Source organism: Dromiciops gliroides, chromosome 1 (assembly GCF_019393635.1).
Source record: "Dromiciops gliroides isolate mDroGli1 chromosome 1, mDroGli1.pri, whole genome shotgun sequence".
NCBI classification, from domain to species: domain Eukaryota; kingdom Metazoa; phylum Chordata; class Mammalia; order Microbiotheria; family Microbiotheriidae; genus Dromiciops; species Dromiciops gliroides.
In genome coordinates, this window is record NC_057861.1 from 49,164,529 (window position 1) to 49,181,697 (window position 17,169).

Sequence of the window (17,169 nt, forward strand, 5' to 3'; positions counted from 1 at the left end):
CCCAACCTGTCTCCAGACCATCTTTTTAGAATTATTTCACATTATTGCCCTTCATGGGCCTACCTGCTGTTCTCCAGTATATAACATATCATCCCCCAAAGAGATCAAAGAAGGAAGGAAAATCCCATACGTACAAAAATACTTACAGCAACATTTTTTAAGCTGGAAAAGAGCTGGAAATGAAAGGAATGCCTATCCATTGGGCAGTGCTGAACACAATGTGGTATGGGAACGGAATGCTTTTATACTGTAAGAAATAACACAAGGGATGGAAAGGGGTGTGCTAGCGCCAGATCTAACTGGAAAGCCAGTTGTTAAATTTCCATCTCAAGCTTTTACAAGTTACAGATCAACAGACTCTACAAAGCAGGGCTCAATTTACATTCTATTGATTGTTGAGACTTGGGGGGGGGCAGCTAGGTGGCTCAGTGGGTAGAGCACCGGCCCTGGATTCAGGAGGCCCTGAGTTCAAGTCTGATCTCAGCCACTTGACACTTACTGGCTGTGTGACCCTGGGCAAGTCACTTAACCCTCAATGCCCTGCAAAAAAAAAGAAAAGAAAAAGAAAAAAATACTTGAAAAGCGAGAGAAAAAGTTAATGATGTAAATTGAACTCTCAAGTGCGTTATATGTACCTTTTTGGGGGGTAGACCTGGTTATTAAACATTAATCAGCACACCCCTGGCTCAGTGAGAATTGAGCAGTCAGTGAAGTGGAGGAGGATTCATTGGAGGCGAAATCAGCATTAGTGAAAGGAAGGGGGGCTTAAAGTACAAATAAGGGTCCTGGTAAAGTAGTGGGGATTCTGCTCACAGAATCAAAAAAACTAGTTAGAGGAAGGGATACCATGACTCAAGTAGAGCTTCGAGTCCAACCTGTATCTAACCAAGAAAATCCTCTACAACCTTCTGAATAAGGAGTCAAGAATCTCTGCTTGAAGCTCTCCAATGAAGCCACCACCTGCTGAGGTGGCACCCCACCCTCCCCTTCTGCAGCTGAACAGCTCTGGGTTGGGTTTTTGTTTTTTTTTTTTTATTTTAGTGAGACAATTGGGGTTAAGTGACTTGCCCAGGGTCACACAGCTAGTAAGTGTTAAGTGTCTGAGGCTGGATTTGAACTCAGGTACTCCTGACTCCAGGGCCAGTGCTCTATCCACTGAGCCAGATGGCTGCGCCTGGATTGGTTTTTAAGGTGTCTCTCTGCCAGGTCTAAAGTGGGCTCTTCAAAACCTCTGCCTGCTGCTGCTGGAATTCCTTCTAGAGCCAATGGAACAATCCTGCTCCCTCTTCCAGGTGACCCTCCTTTGAATATTTAAACACAACTAGCATGTCCTTTGACATTCCCTCTCACCCCTCACTTCTCTCTTCCAGGCCTAAGAGTCCCCATTTCCTCCAAATGGTCCTCAGAGGACAAGGACACAAGATCTTTCAGCATCCCAGGTGGCCTCCCCTGAAGGTTGCATTGCCTATAGATGCTGCCCCTTGGATGCAGTGTGTGCAGACCACTCCTGGTGTGGACAGGCCAGGGCAGAGTACAGTGGGACAATCCCCTCCCTGGTTCAGTGTAAACTGTGCCTCTGTTAGGAGCCTAAGATCCTCAATATAGATCTGAAAGAGACCTTAGAAAGACACCTGGTCCAGTGGCATTGAAAAAGATCCCTAAAGGCCACAGATTGACTTAGAAAAATCACAAATTAACATCTATATTACATTGTATTTTTCTTAATTTTGTTAAACACTTCCCAATTATGTTTAATCTAGTTCAGGATCACACTAGGGAGTTTTGGGGACCACTTGGGTGTGGGCTGCAAGTCTGACACCTTGAATTTAATCAAACACTTCATTTTACAAATAAGGAAACTGAGGCCCATGGAGGTGGGATGGTATTACAGAAAGAGGGCTGGATTGGGAATCACAAGATGAGTGTTCAAGTCCTGGTCCTGGACCTTAGTTTCTTTGTCTGTAAGATGAGAAGGTTGGACAGATGGCCTAAGAAGGCCCTTCCGGGTTAAATGACATACCCAGGGGCAGCTAGGTGGCGCAGTGGATAGAGCACCAGCCCTGGAGTCAGAAGTACCTGAGTTCAAATCCGGCCTCAGACACCTAACACTAGCTGTGTGACCTTGGGCAAGTCACTTAACCCCAATTACCTCACTAAAAAAAAACCAAAAAACCCTAAACTAAACTAAATGACATACCCAAAGGAAGTGGCAAAGTCAGAATTCAAACTCAGGCCCCACTGATGCCAAATCCAACCCTCTACCTCTCAGCTTTCCATTAGCTTTTTTTGCTGTGCCTCTCCCTCCCCCAATGCTAGCATCTATCTTGAGGTTTAAGGTTTGCAAAGCTCTTTGTGACTATTATCTCCTTTGGATTCTTACCCATCCTGGGAAGTAGGTGCTATTATTATTATTCCCATTTTGCAGATGAGAAAACTGACTCAGCAGTTAAGTGGTTTGCCCAGGGTCCCGCAGCTAGGAACTGTCTGATGTGCTATTTAGCTCTCCTAATCCTATTGATCTGTACACTATGACACCCCCCAGTGGCCCTATGTATCCCACTCTGACTTTCTATTAAGGTTACTTTGTATTCATAGTATAAGATCTTTTTTCAAACCAACAGCAGGCAAACTACAGCAATTGGTTTGTCCTTGGGAAGTTATTTTTTTAAAAATGTGAATATATTCTATTTAATCTCATCTTACAGAAATAAAGGTTCTATCAGTGCCAAAATGTTCTCAGGAGATTTTTTTTTCTTTCCTTCCTTTCTCTTTCTCTTTCTTTCTTTCTTTCTTTCTCTTCCTTCCTTCATTCCTTTGTTCCTTCCTCCCTCCCTCCCTCCCTCCCTTCCTTCCTTTCCTTATTTCTTTCCCAAAGACCTGGTAACAAATAGATGCTGCTCATTGATAAGAGACCAACTAAATAAACTGTGGTACTCAAATATAAAAATATATTTCAGTGTCACAAGGAACGATGCTTGCTATTTTATGACAGCAAGTCACTGAACTTCCCTAGGCCTCATCTACAGAATGAAGGATGGCCTCTGAGGTTCTAGATCTATTATTCTATGAAGAATGCACTTGACACTTAACTAGCTGTGTGACCCTGGGCAAGTCACTCAACCCTCATTGCCCTGCAAAAAAAAAAAAAAGAAGAAGAAAAAGAAAAAAAGAATGCAGAACAACATGGGAAGACTTATATGAATTGATGCAGAATGAAGTGAGCAGAACCAAGAAAATGCTAGACACAATGAATACAGTGATTAAAAACAGGAAAAACAAATAGAAACTCCTAAGTAGGAAGAACCCCCTCTCCTCAAATGAAACTGTATACCTTGTAAATACCCTGACCAATCAGCCCCAGAGAAGAGATGAGAAAATCCTCCTCCCTTTCTTTTCTTTTCTTTCTTCTTTTTTCTTTTTTGGGGTGGAGCAATGAGGGTTAAGTGACTTGCCCAGGGTCACCCAGCTAGTAAGTGCCAAGTGTCTGAGGCTGGATTTGAACTCAGGTCCTCCTGAATCCAGAGTCGGTGTTTTATCCACTGTGCTACCTAGCTGCCCCCATCCCTCCTTTGTTTGTAGAAGTTGAGGACTGTTGGGTCCAGAGTCCTACATATACTGTGACACTCAGCTGATGTGGTCATTTGCTGCACATCTCCTTTTTTCTTTCTTTTTTTTTTTTAGTGAGGCAATTGGGGTTAAGTGACTTGCCCAGGGTCACACAGCTAGTAAGTGTTAAGTGTCTGAGGCCAGATTTGAACTCAGGTACTCCTGATTCCAGGGCCAGTGCTCTATCCACTGTGCCACCTAGCTGCCCCTCCTTTTTTCTTTCTTGATCTTTGTTATAAGGGAGGGCTACCTGGGAGGCAAATAGAGGGGTATGTGTTTGGAAATTGAAGTCATGTAGAATCAACAGATAAATGAATATAAAAAAATAAAAGAAAATTCACCTTCCTCCTTTTTTTTTTTTTTTGCAAAGTTGGGCAAATCTATGGGTGTGTTGTTGTTGTTTTGGTTCAGTAGTTTTTCAGTTATGTATAACTCTTATTGACCCCATCTGGAGTTTTCTTGGCAAAGATACTAAAGTGATTTGCCATTTCCTTCTCTAGCTCAATTTATAGATGAGGAAACTGTCGTAAACAGGGTTAAGTGACTTACCCAGGGTCACAAAGCTAGTAAGTGTCTGAGACTGGATTTGAATTGAGGAAGATGAGTCTTTCTGCCCCTATTCACTGTGCCATCTAGCCACGTAGGTGCCCTTCTATGGATATAGGCCATTGCATATATTTTCTGATTCAGTTGACAGATTGGTTCGATTTATTAAACAGCATTTTCTTCTTTCTTTTTAAATCTTCGTTACCAGGGATAGATGGCCCACTGGGTAGGAGAAGGATATATTCAGAAATTAATATGATGTAGCAACAAAAAGCATCAATATAAATAAGATGAAGACCGTAAAAAAATGAAGAAAAAATACATTTCATCATATTAGACTCAGTCCCATGCTCTAGCCTGTCAAGACCTTTTTGCTTTCCAGATAACTCTCCATTTTCCATCAGCTTGGTTTCAATTCCACAAGAATATCATGCCTCCTGGTGATCTGAAATGTCATCACCATGTGGGCTAACTCATTTTTTTATATTCATCACTTTCTCCCCTCTGATTGGAGGACTAGAAAGTAGAGCAATAAATGTCTCCCCAAACCTTCCCTTTTGCCCCTTCCTTCTCCCCAGTAGATAGTAAGCTCCTTGAGGGCAGGGATTGTCTTTCTTTTCTTTATTTGTATCCCTGGCACATGGCAGGTGCTTAATAAATGTTTATTGAATTGAATTGGATTGACTGTCACACAGAGTAATATCCATCCCTCCCAGCTCTGTGTCGGTTGGAGATTTGATAAGTGTGACATCCATACAGCCAAGTCACAGATTAAAAGGTTAAACAGCAAAAAAAAAAAATTTTTTTAAATGTTAAACAGCACAGGGCCAAGAGCAGATCCCTGCAGCCTTCCACTAGAGACCTCCTTCCCAAGTTGATGTGGAGTCATTAATGACTCCCCTTTAGGTCTAGGCATTCAGCCAGGTCTGATTCTATATAATTGCTCTATTATCTAGCCCACATCTTTCCATCTTTTCCACAAAAATGTGAAGACTTTCCCCAGTGGAATGGGCGTATGAGAACAATTTGTTCCAATGACCATGAGGTCCACTGAAGCTGTGTCACCGAAGACGCCAAGGTCACCATCCACTGCATCCTGGGCCATTGCCGGTCACTCTGACTTTTCTCCTGCCAGTGGATTTTGATGACTCTGGAGGAGTGAGGCTTCACTTAAATCCAATTCACAAAAGAATCAAAGCATTGCCCCATGATGCCATGGGTCGGCTTCAAAAATGAGGGACAGGGGGCGGCTGGGTGGCACAGTAGATAAAGCACCGGCCCTGGATTCAGGAGGACCTGAGTTCAAATCTGGCCTCAGACACTTGACACTTACTAGCTGTGTGACCCTGGGCAAGTCACTTAACCCCAATTGCCTCACTAAAAAAAAAAAAAAGTTATGAAGGGCAGCTAGGTATCACAGCAGATAGAGCACCGGCCCTGGATTCAGGAGGACCTGAGTTCAAATCTGGCCTCAGACACTTGACACTTACTAGCTGTGTGACCCTGGGCAAGTCACTAAACCCTCATTGTCCTACGAAAAAAAAAATCCAGGTAAAACACATCTGGCACAGTGGATAGAGAGACAGAAAGACTCATTTTCCTGAGTTCAAGTCTGGCCTTGGACATTTACTAGCTGTGTAACCCTGGGCAAATCACTTAACTGTGTTTGCCTCAGTTTCCTCATCTGTAAAATGAGCTGGAGAAGGAAATGGTCACCTACTCCAGTATCTCTGCCAAGAAAACTCCAAAATAGGACCATGGAGAGTCAGACATGACTGAAACAACCAAACGACAATGACAAAAAAACACATCTACAATATTAGCAGGTGGAGTGCCAGACTTAGAGTTAGGAAGACCTGAATTCCAGTCCTGCCTCAGACACTTACCTGCTGTGAGACCCTGGTTAAATCACCTAATCTCTCTCAGCCTCAGTTTTCTCATCTGGAAAATGAGGATGATAATAACAGCTCCCATCTCCCAGGATTGTTGGGAGGACCAAGTAAGATCCTATTTGTAAAGTGCTTTACAAACCTGAAACTGAATATGAATGATAATCCTTATTGTGATGACAAATCCTGCCCAAAAATGAAATGAGGTCAGCGTGACACCACCTGTTCTCGGTGAAACTGCCATTCTGACTTTGCCATCGCCCCTAACTTAGCTGGATGTTCTTCCACCCATAACCCATCCTAGAACTTTACCAGGAACTGGTCAGACTCATTGACCTATACTTTGTAAACTCCTTTCTCTTTCACTTTTTTTTTTTTGAAAATCAGGACATTGGCCTGCTTTTTTTGGGGGGGAGGGGGGCAATGAGGGTTAAGTGACTTGCCCAGGGTCACACAGCTAGTAAGTGTCGAGTGTCTGAGGCCAGATTTGAACTCAGGTCCTCCCGAATCCAGGGCTAGTACTCTAGCCACTGCGCCACCTAGCCACCCCCTTGCCTGCTTTTTATCACTTTGGCTTTTATCCCATCCTTGACCCTAATAGTTGAACCATGTCCCTACCTTTGAAGACTCCCACCTCCATTAATATCCTGTCTGTCCTCAACCCTGAGTCACCTCCACCAACCACTCTCTCCACTCCTACACCCAGGCTGATGAACATCTCTCGGGGATGTCATGTAATAGAGCTGCCTGGGTCCACCATAAATCCCCATTATCTAATCTCCACTGGGCCCTCATGGCTGGATGGGAATCCTTTTATTCTTTCCTGATGGACTCTTTATCACACATTAGTAGCAGCTATTCCAAGCCTTCTCCTCTCTCCTCTGGCCCTCTCTCCTCCCTTCCCCCTCTCTCTCAGCTGATGACCTTGCCTCGTACTTTACTGAGAAAACAGAAGCCATCTATTGTGAGCCGCCTCATCTCTCCTAGACACAGCATCTCACCATCCCTCTACTTCTTTATTTATTCTCTCCTCCTTTACTGCAGTCTCTGAGGAAAGAAGAGATAGCCTTTCTTCTTGCCCTCTTGTCTTCTCCGGGAGCTTACACCTAGGATCTGTCCCACCTGCTATCCTGGCCCTCATCCTCTCTGTTTTCACTGGCTCCCTCCTTGCTGCCTATGAAGGTGCCCAGTTCTCTTCCATCCTTCAATTCATTTCAGCTCAGTCTCACCTTTCTTTTTTTCTTTTTCTTTTTCTTTTTTTTGTGGGGCAATGAGGGTTAAGTGACTTGACCAGGGTCACACAGCTAGTAAGTGTCAAGTGTCTGAGGCTGGATTTGAACTCAGGTCCTCCTGAATCCAGATCCGGTACTTTATCCACTGTGCCACCTAGCTGCCCCCCAGTCTCACCTTTCTTAAGAGATTTCTACATACTGGGCACTGTGCTAGGCCCCCAGGGGTACACAAAGACAAAAACAAAACTGTTTGCCTTCGAGGAATTTAAAGTCTCCTAGGATTAGAAAAAGTCAACAGAGAGAAGTAAATATTGGATCTTTTGAGGAGGGAGTGAGCACAAAGCCTAGGAGTGGAGAGATCAGAAAAGTCTTCATAGAGTGGTGACACCTGAGTTAAGCCTAAAAAAAAGAATTCTGAGAGGCAGAGATGATGAGGGAGGGTGGTCCCTTCAGAGGAAGGTTCAGGAAAGTGCCTGACAGTGGGAAATGGCAAACTGAGCACCACGAGGCCACTTTGGCTGAAACACAGAATAAAATGTGAGTGGAGACTAGAAAAAGAGGTTAAAGCCAGATGTTGGTTGTCCTTAAAAGCCAACTCAAGGAGATTGCATGTTATCCTACAGGTGCAGGAAGCCAAGGAAGGCTAGAGAGATGTTTTGCCTTAGGAAAATCATTTTGGTAGCTAATGGAGATGATGGACTGGGGATGAGAGGGAATGAAAACAAGGAGACAATTTAGAAGGCTATCACAATTTTCCAAGCAAGAAATAATGAAGGCCTACAATGGTGAGATGACCATGTTTTTAACTGTAGTTGCCCTCTCCCAAGTTGCCAGTGATCTCTTAAACCAAATCTTGCCAAATCCATTGGCCTTTTTCTCAGTCCTCATCTTTCTTGCCTCTTTGTAACCCTTTGATTCTGTTGATCACTACTTCTATTATTAGTTTTAGTTTTAGTTTTTATTTTTGCAGGGCAATGAGAGTTAAGTGATTTGCCCAGGGTCACACAGCTAGTAAGTGTCAAGTGTCCGAGGCCAGACTTGAACTCAGGTCCTCCTGAATCAAGGGCCAATGTTTTATCCACAGCGCCACCTAGCTGCCCCCTCTTCTCTTCTTCTATACAAGTTCACTTGGTGATTTCATCAGCCCCTATGGGTTCAATTATCATTTCGATGCCCATGATACCCAGATCTATATATCCAGCCTCAGTCTCTCAGCAGAGCTAAGCCATACATCTCCAACTGGATATCCCACAGGCTTCTCAAACTCAACTTGTTCAAAACAGAACTCATCTTTCCCCTACTGACGTATCCCCACTTCTGAATTTCCCATTACTGCCAAGGGCACTACCTTTCTCCCAGTCACCTAGACTGGCAGCTTTGATGTCATTTTCAATTCCTCCCTCTCATTCACATCACATATTCAGGCTTTGTCTAGTCTTATGATTTCTACCTCCACCATATTTCTTGTCCCCTTATCTCCACTCATTTGGTCACAACCCTGGTTCAGGCACTTTTCTCTCTGGGAATATTGCAGTGCCTTTCTAACTATCTAGTCTCACCACCTCAAGTCTCCCCTCACTCTAATCCATCTACTGCTCAGCTGTCGAGGTGATTTTTCTCAAGCATGTTAACCCCCTGCTCAGTAAGATTCAGTGGCTCCCTATTGCCTCCAGAATCAAATACAAAATCTACTGTTTGGCTTTTAAAGTCCTTCATAACTTGGCCCCTTCCTATCTTTCTTCTTCTTCTTCTTCTTCTTCTTCTTCTTCTTCTTCTTCTTCTTCTTCTTCTTCTTTTTTTTTTTTTTGGTGAGGCAATTGGGGTTAAGTGACTTGCCCAGGGTCACACACAGCTAGTAAGTGTTAAGTGTCTGAGGCCACATTTGAACTCAGGTCCTCCTGACTCCAGGGCCAATGCTCTATCCACTGAGCCACCTAGCTGCCCCCTTCCTATCTTTCTTATATCTTCCTCCTCTTCATTCACTTCAGGGACCGTCTATACTGGTTCACTCACAGGTACTCAAATGCAATATTCCAGCTCTGTGAATTTGTACCTGGAATGCTCTACTCCCTCATCTCTCATTCTTAGTCTCCCTGGACTCCTTCAAGGTTCCCCTAAAATCCTGCCTTCTCCAAGAATCCTTTCCTGGTCTGTCCCCACCCCCAGCTGTTAATGCCTCTCTTTTTTATCTATTTTGTATTGATCTTGTATGAACCTAACTATATGTATGCTGTCTCCTTGTCTGCTCCATTAGAATGTGAGCCTGAAGACAGGAACTCTCTTTTTAGCCCAGCACAAAGACCATGATCATCCTCATCTTACATTGTTCTTGCCTCTGCTTCAAATTTTTTCTGTTACTATTGCTGTTTCCCTCCATCCTATTCCCTTCCCATGATATTTACTTTATTTTCTATCTTCTTTTACCCTATCCCTCCTCAAAAGTGTTTTGCTTCTGACTGCCCCTCCCCCCCAACCTGCCCTCCCTTCCTTTATCCCTCCCCCCTTATGCCATTCTGCTTCCATTTTCCCAAAGGGCAAGATATACTATATCCACTCAAGTGGGTATGCTATTCCCTTTTTGAGCCAAGTCTGATGAGTATAAGGCTCATTCACTGCCCCACTCCTCCTCCATCTTTCCCTCTACTCCATAAGCTTTTTCTTCCTTCTTTTATGTGAGATATTTTACTCCATTTCACCTCTCCCTTTCCCTTTCTCCCAGTGCAATCCTCTCACCCCTTAATTTTATTTTAAAGATGAAAGACCTTAATTTAGAAAGGCCAAGGTCACCCACTGAATCCAGGGCTTTTGTCAGGACACTGGATGTCAATGACTCTGGAAGAGAGAAAGGCTAACAACTTTGTGCAATTCTGCCTCACTTGGATCCAATTCACACTCAAGTCATCACCCCATCATGATGCCATTGATCTTCTTCAAGAATGAAGGATGAGGGGCAGCTAGGTGGCGCAGTGGATAGAGCACTGGCCTTGGAGTCAGGAGGACCTGAGTTCAAATCCGGCCTCAGACACTTAACACTTACTAGCTGTGTGACCCTGGGCAAGTCACTTAACCCCAATTGCCTCACTAAAAAAAAAAAAAAAAGAATGAAGGATGAGGGGCAACTAAGTGGCACAGTAGATAGAGCACCAGCCCTGGATTCAGGAGTACCTGAGTTCAAATCCGACCTCCGGCACTTAACACTTACTAGCTATGTGACCCTGGGCAAGTCAAAAAAAAAAAGAAAGAAACAAGAAAAAAAAAGAATGAAGGATGAACAACAATAGCCTTTGACAGACATGGGGGTGTTTGAAGGACAGCTGGATTTGGGGATGGGGGCTGGGAGGCAGAAGATGATAAGTTCCATTTTGGACATATTAAATGTGTTATAACTATGGAACATAGAGTGTTCATGTTCAGCAGGCAGTTGGAGATGGGGGATTGGAGTTCAGAAGAGAGGTTATGGATGGATATATAGATCTGGGAGTCACCAATGAAGAGCTGATAATTGAACCCTTCTGGATACTGAAGAATGAGCTCACCAATGAAATGAACTCTGAGATAAAAGAGTGTCTGAGACAGTGCCGTAGGGGATGCCCACACTTAGTGGGCAGAACATGGATGATAATGCACCAAAGGAGACTGAGAGGGAGAGTTCAGACAAGTAGGAGGACCTCTATCCCTGGCCTTCTCTCACTGATTGGCTGGTTCTTCTCAGAACCTCCATTTCTTTTTTCTCGGGGCAATTGGGGTTAAGTGACTTGCCCAGGGTCACATAGCTAGTAAGTGTCAAGTGTCTGAGGCTGGATTTGAACTCAGGTACTCCTGAATCCAGGGCCGGTGCTTTATCTACTGCGCCACCTAGCCACCCCCAGAACCTCCATTTTTAAGGATAGCACAGAACTAGTCTAGTCCTCATTCTTCTCCCAACTCTACTCCTGTCTAGACTTTCTCTACCATGCCCCACTTCTAGTTACCTTCCTTTTATGTGCTATCTTCCCCATTAGAATAAAGGCTCCTTGAGGGCAGACTCTCTTTGCTTTCTGTTTGTATAAGTCACACAGTGATAGAAAGACAGTAACTACTTAATAATGGATTGTCGTCTTGACTGGAGAAAGAGAAACAGGAGAAACTCATAAAACCTTCACTCACCCAGGTCATTCCCTCAAGCTATCTTCCTAGACTTCCCCACTCTTTCATTTCCAAACTCCTACAAATGGTCTACCCTCAAGCCTCCACTTGTGATGTAAAGTAGAAATCAATTTTTAAAGCTCATCAAGCTCAATTTCCTGATTTCAACTGAGGCCCTGGATTCAGGAGGACCTGAGTTCAAATCCAGCCTCAGACACTTGACACTTACTAGCTGTGTAACCCTGGGCAAGTCACTTAACCCCCATTGCCCCACAAAAATAAATTTTTTTAAATTAATTAATTAAAAAGATATAATGGACTAAATTAGAGTAGCATCGTATTTGTGGAGAAAGGGCAGAGATGGGAGAAATGTCATGGAGATAGAAATGCTGAAATATGGCAAGTGACTGGATATGTGGGGTGAATGAGGATCTGAAGAAGTGAGGATGATGTGGAGGTTATGAACCTGGATAACTAGAATGGGCAAAGTGCTCTTGGCAGTCCATAGGGAAGTTAAGAAAAGGGGAGGGTTAGGGGCAGCTAGGTGGCGCAGTGGAAAGAGCACAGGCCCTGGATTCAGGAGTACCTGAGTTCAAATCCGGTTTCAGACACTTGACACTTACTAGCTGTGTGACCCTGGGCAAGTCACTTAACCCCCATTGCCTTGCATTAAAAAAAAAAAAAGTAAAAAAAAAAAGAAAAGGGGAGGGTTTAGGAGAAAGAGAATGATTTGTGTTTGGGCATGTTGAATTTTCAACGTGTCCTGTGTATCCAGTTCAAAATGTCCAATAGGCAACTGGTGATTCAGGACTGTCACTCAGGAGAGAGGTGAAGCCTGGATATACAATTTAAGAGTCATTTGCATCTAGATAATAATTGAACTCATAGTTGAGGGGCTCAGGGCAGACTCCTTAGAGAACATCCACAGTTAATAGGTCTGATAGGGATAATGAACTGGCAGAAAGAAGGAACCATTTATCAGAGAGGTAGAGTTGTGTCACAAAAACCCAAGAGAATAAACATAATTAACATTTATAAGGCACTTAGTATGTGTCAGGCACTGTGCTAAGCACATTATAATTATCTCAAAGGGACATTGAGGTGGAATAGTGAGTGAATCGAGCACTGACCCTAGAGTCTGGAGAACCTGAGTTCAAATCTCACCTCAGACACATTTACTAGCTGTGTGACCCTGGGCAAGTCACTTAACCCCAATTGCCTTAAACATCCAGGACCATCTCTAGTTTTCCTGATATACATCTTGCCACTGGACCCAGATGGCTCTGGAGGAGAGACTGAGGTTGGTGATCTTGCACCACCCTGCCTCACTTAAATCCAATTAATGCAAGTCATGACATTACCTTAAGGTCATGCTCATCTTCGAGAATGAAGAACAACCAACCAACCAATAATTATCTCAACTGATCCTCACAACAATCCTGGGATGGAGGTGTTATTGTTATCCTTCTTTTACACATGAGGAAACTGATTTGCTCAGTGTCACTTAGCCAGCCTCATATATGAGGCTGAATTTGAATACAGGTCTTCCTGACCCAGGCATGGGAGATCTATCTACTTTGGCCACCTAGCCGCCTAGCTAAGAAGAGAGAGTATGTAGTCCATAGGATGGATCAAAGGCTGAAGACAGGTCAGGAAAGATGAGGACTGAGAAGAGGTCATTAAATTTAGCAATTAAAAAGTCACTGATAACTTTGGAGAAGGCAGTTCAGCAGAATGATGAGGCCAGAAGCCAGCACTCCCATCTGAAAGAATGAGAGGAAGTAGAGGTACCAAGTGTATAGAACTTTTTCGAGAAATTTAACAGAGAAAGGGAAAAGGGACACAGGACAATAGCTGGCAGGTTTGTAGGGTCTGGTGAAGGTTTTTGAGGGATGGGGATGACATGGGCTTGTTTGTAGGCAGTGAGAAAGGAATCGGGAGCTAAAGAGAGATTGCAGATTTGGTGGGGGGAAGCACTGATAGTGGGAGAAATCTGCTAGAGGAGATGGAAAGGATAAAAGAATAATACACTGAATAGAGTAATTTTTCAGGCAAGTATTGGACCAGATGGCTTTTGAAGTCCTTTACATCTTTTTTTTTTTTTTCTGGCGGAGCAGTGAGGGTTAAGTGACTTGCCCAGGGTCACACAGCTAGTAAGTGTCAAGTGTCTGAAGCTAGATTTGAACTCATGTCCTCCTGAATCTAGGGCTAGTGTTTTATCTACTGTGCCACTTAGCTGCCCCCCCTTTCCACCTTTAAGATTTGGTATAACCCTACAAGTAGGAATCAGCAAATCCAGGATTTGAACCCACATCCACTGACTCCAACTGGGATAATACCCACTATCCCAGGCTTCCTTACCACTCCCTCACTCCTCTACCCTTTACCCCCAACACTCTATTGAAACTACTCTCTTTCAAGGTCAGCAACTGCTAAATGCAATGTCCTCCTAATTTTTATCTGTCTTGACCTGCCTACAAGCTTTCTGACACTTCTGATCTCTCCCCACTCCCTCTTCCCTAGAGTTCTGTTCTGGTGCTGCCCTCTCTCAGTTTTCCTCCTACTCATCTGACCATCCTTCTCCATTTGCTCAGAGTCATCCTTGACTCTCCCCTTTCTCTCCCTCTACTCCATCACCACGTCGTTCAGTATTTAATCGGTCACCAAGTCTTGTTCATTTGACCCCCATGCCATCTTTTTCATCCATCACTCTTTTCTCCACTCCCAGCCAGCAGGGAGGTAATAGGCTCATCATCTTTTGTCCAGGTCAGAGCACATCTGGAGTACTGGGTTCAGTTCTGGAAGTTCTGGTGAGGTAGGGGCAACAGAGAAGGCCTCCGGTTCATGTCATACCCAAGTCACATGAAGGAAATGGGATGTTTGGCATGATCAAAAGAGCACAGATTCAGAGCTGGAATCTTGGGGGCAGGAGGAGAGGTCACCCCCCTTCATTTTACAGATGATGAAACTGAAGGCCACAAAGGTTAAGTGAACTTCCCTGTGACTAGGTCACATAAATAGTAAGTGAAAGAAGCTTGATTTTGAATCCAAACCTTAGAAATGTTCAAAATCTGAAGGGTTATCATATGGGAATAGCTACCTTAGAGTCTATAAGATGCAGGCTAATAGATTCAAAATAGGATCTCAAAGGTCCAACCCTTTCATTTCATATTTTTCTAAGTAGGTAGGTAGCCTCAGTAGAAAGATTGTTCACCTTCAGTCAGGAAGACCTGAGTTCAAATTTGACCTCAGACACTTGACACTTACTAACTGTGTGACCCTGGGCAAGTCACTTAACCCCAATTGCCTCACCAAAAAAAAAAAAAAAAGTATGTGGAGGGGAGTAAGGTGTCAGATGGCTTCAAATGGCCAAATAGCATTCATTCTGTGCTTGATGCTGGAGGCAATGGGCAGCCACTGGAGTTGATTAAGGGGTGATATAATAATTCCTGAGCTAATCATTTTAGTGGCTGAATGGAGGATGGATGGGAATGGGGAAGGACTCCAGGCGGGCAGATGCACCAGCAGGCTATTGTAATAGTCCAAGTGGGAGGCCACAAAGGTCTGTACCAGGGTGGTGGCACATGAGCCACACTGTGAGGGTAAAAACAAGAGGGCAAAGATTAGCTATGTGAGGTGAATGAGAGTGAAAAGTCAAGGCTGACACCAAGGTTTCTAGTCTGGGTGACTGGGAAGATGGTAGTGTCCTTAATTGGAAAATAGGTTTTGTAGGGAAAGAGAATGTTTCATTTTGAACTTATTAAGCTTGAGAGAGCTACAGTTCAGAGATATTCAAAAGGCAGTTAGTTGGTGATGAAAGACTCAGGAGACTGTGTGACCCTGGGCAAGTCACTTAACCCTCATTGCTCCGCAAAAAGAAAGAAAATTTTAAAAAGACACAGGAGAGAGATCTGGGGACCATCTGCATAGAGATGATAGTTGAACTTCTGGAAGCTTATAAAATCACCAAGTTAAGATAAAGAGAGCCCTTGGGGCCATCCAAGGTTCATAGGCATTACCTGGATGAAGATCCAGCAAAGAAAAGGAAGGAGTGGATGGACAGGTAGTAGGAGAACCAGGATAGAAAACCCAGAGAGAAGAAAGTATTAAGGGAAAGAGGGCCATCCACAGTTCTAGAGGCTGTAGAGAGGTCAAGAGGTGTGAGGATTGAGAAAAGGCCATTGGGTTTGGCAATTAAGAGGATCCTCAGTAACTTTGGGAGAGCAGCTTCAGATGAATGATGAGGACAGAATCCAGAATTAATTGTAGCAGGTTTAGAAGAGGAAAGGAAGTGGGGCCACCAATTGTAAATGGCCCCCTCAAGCAGCTTAGGTAGGAAGGGGAAGAGAAATATAAGGTGATAGGTAGGATGCTTGGGTTAAGCAAGGTTTTTTAGGGAGAGCCTGAAGATTCCAGAGAAAGGGGTTGTCACACCAAATCAGCAGAGGTGGAATCTGAACCCAGTTCCTTCCTGTCTCTCTAGAGTCAGGGCTCTTTACATTGTACTGAGTTGCCTTCAAGGGCTGCAACAAGTGAAATCTGGTGTGATCAGCATTCCCAGCTCTGTCCAACTATGGCCCAGGTCTGGTGGCTGCTGGTTCAGACTTACTCTGGCTGTGACAAGTCAGCTGTGGGTCTACGCCAGCAAGCAAGGAGCTGAGGTCTTTTGTTGGGCCTGGGGGAAGGGTTTTGGTTACAGAATAATAATGCTACCACAGCTCTCACAAAGTAATTTCCTTACTACAGCCCTGGGAAGGATGGGAAGTATGAGACTCATAGATTCAGAGCTGGGAGAGGGATTAGACACCATGTAGTCCAGTCCCTTTCTTTAATAGAAGAGGAAAATGATGTCCATCCAGGTGACGAGAATTGCATAGGGTGATCCACATAAGCAGGTGGCATAGGTGAGATTTGAACCCAAGATCCTTTGATTCCAATTCCCTCAGCTCTTTTCACTGTTGTGGTGCCTCATTGTCCCCCTCATTTTCCAGAGAAGGACCCCAAAAGAGGAAGGTATTGGCCACAGATCACACAAAGAGTTAATACATAATAATTAAGTAACCCTAAGAAAGGGAGATGCCATTTACATAGCCAAGGCTTGCAAAGTGCTTTACATCCATTATTTTATTTGATTAGTGTGAGAGAACAAGGAGTAGAAGCCAGGCCTCCTGACTATTTAAACTTTGTATCTCTCCAAGTGGCTCTGTACCTAGTAGGTGATTAATAATTGGTGTTCTTTGCAGGGGCCTGGGTCTCAACATTTGGGAGAAAGCCCAAAGCCAAAAATTATGCCAGGAGATAGGGCATGGTGGAGGGTGGTAGGAATGTACAGGGCCTGGCTCATCCTGTTAGCCTGAAGGCCCAGATCCAGGGAGCTAGCCTTTAGAACCTGCCTTCCCCTCTACCCCACTTCAATGGAACGCTGGGGAGGGGAGATGCCAGGCTGGGTTAGCCAGAGCAAAGGCAGGTGGTAGAGACAGGACTCAGACACGGAGTAGGCCCTTCTTCCCTCCCTCTCCCCTCCCTAATCCATCCCCCCCAATCCATCCTGGCCCAACCCAGTCCCTAGGGAGCAGTAATTATCCAGAGAAGGAGGAAGGGTTGGCCTTAGCCCTGGGAAACAGGCCACTGATGGGACTGACCATCTCTGGGCTAATTCGTTTGGAAACTCAGCTTCTTCCCAGCCCCCTCCCATCCCACTCCCCCCCCCCCACACACACACACACCCTCCCCCCATGACTCACTAATTGAGCTCAGAGTGAGTTCTTGGG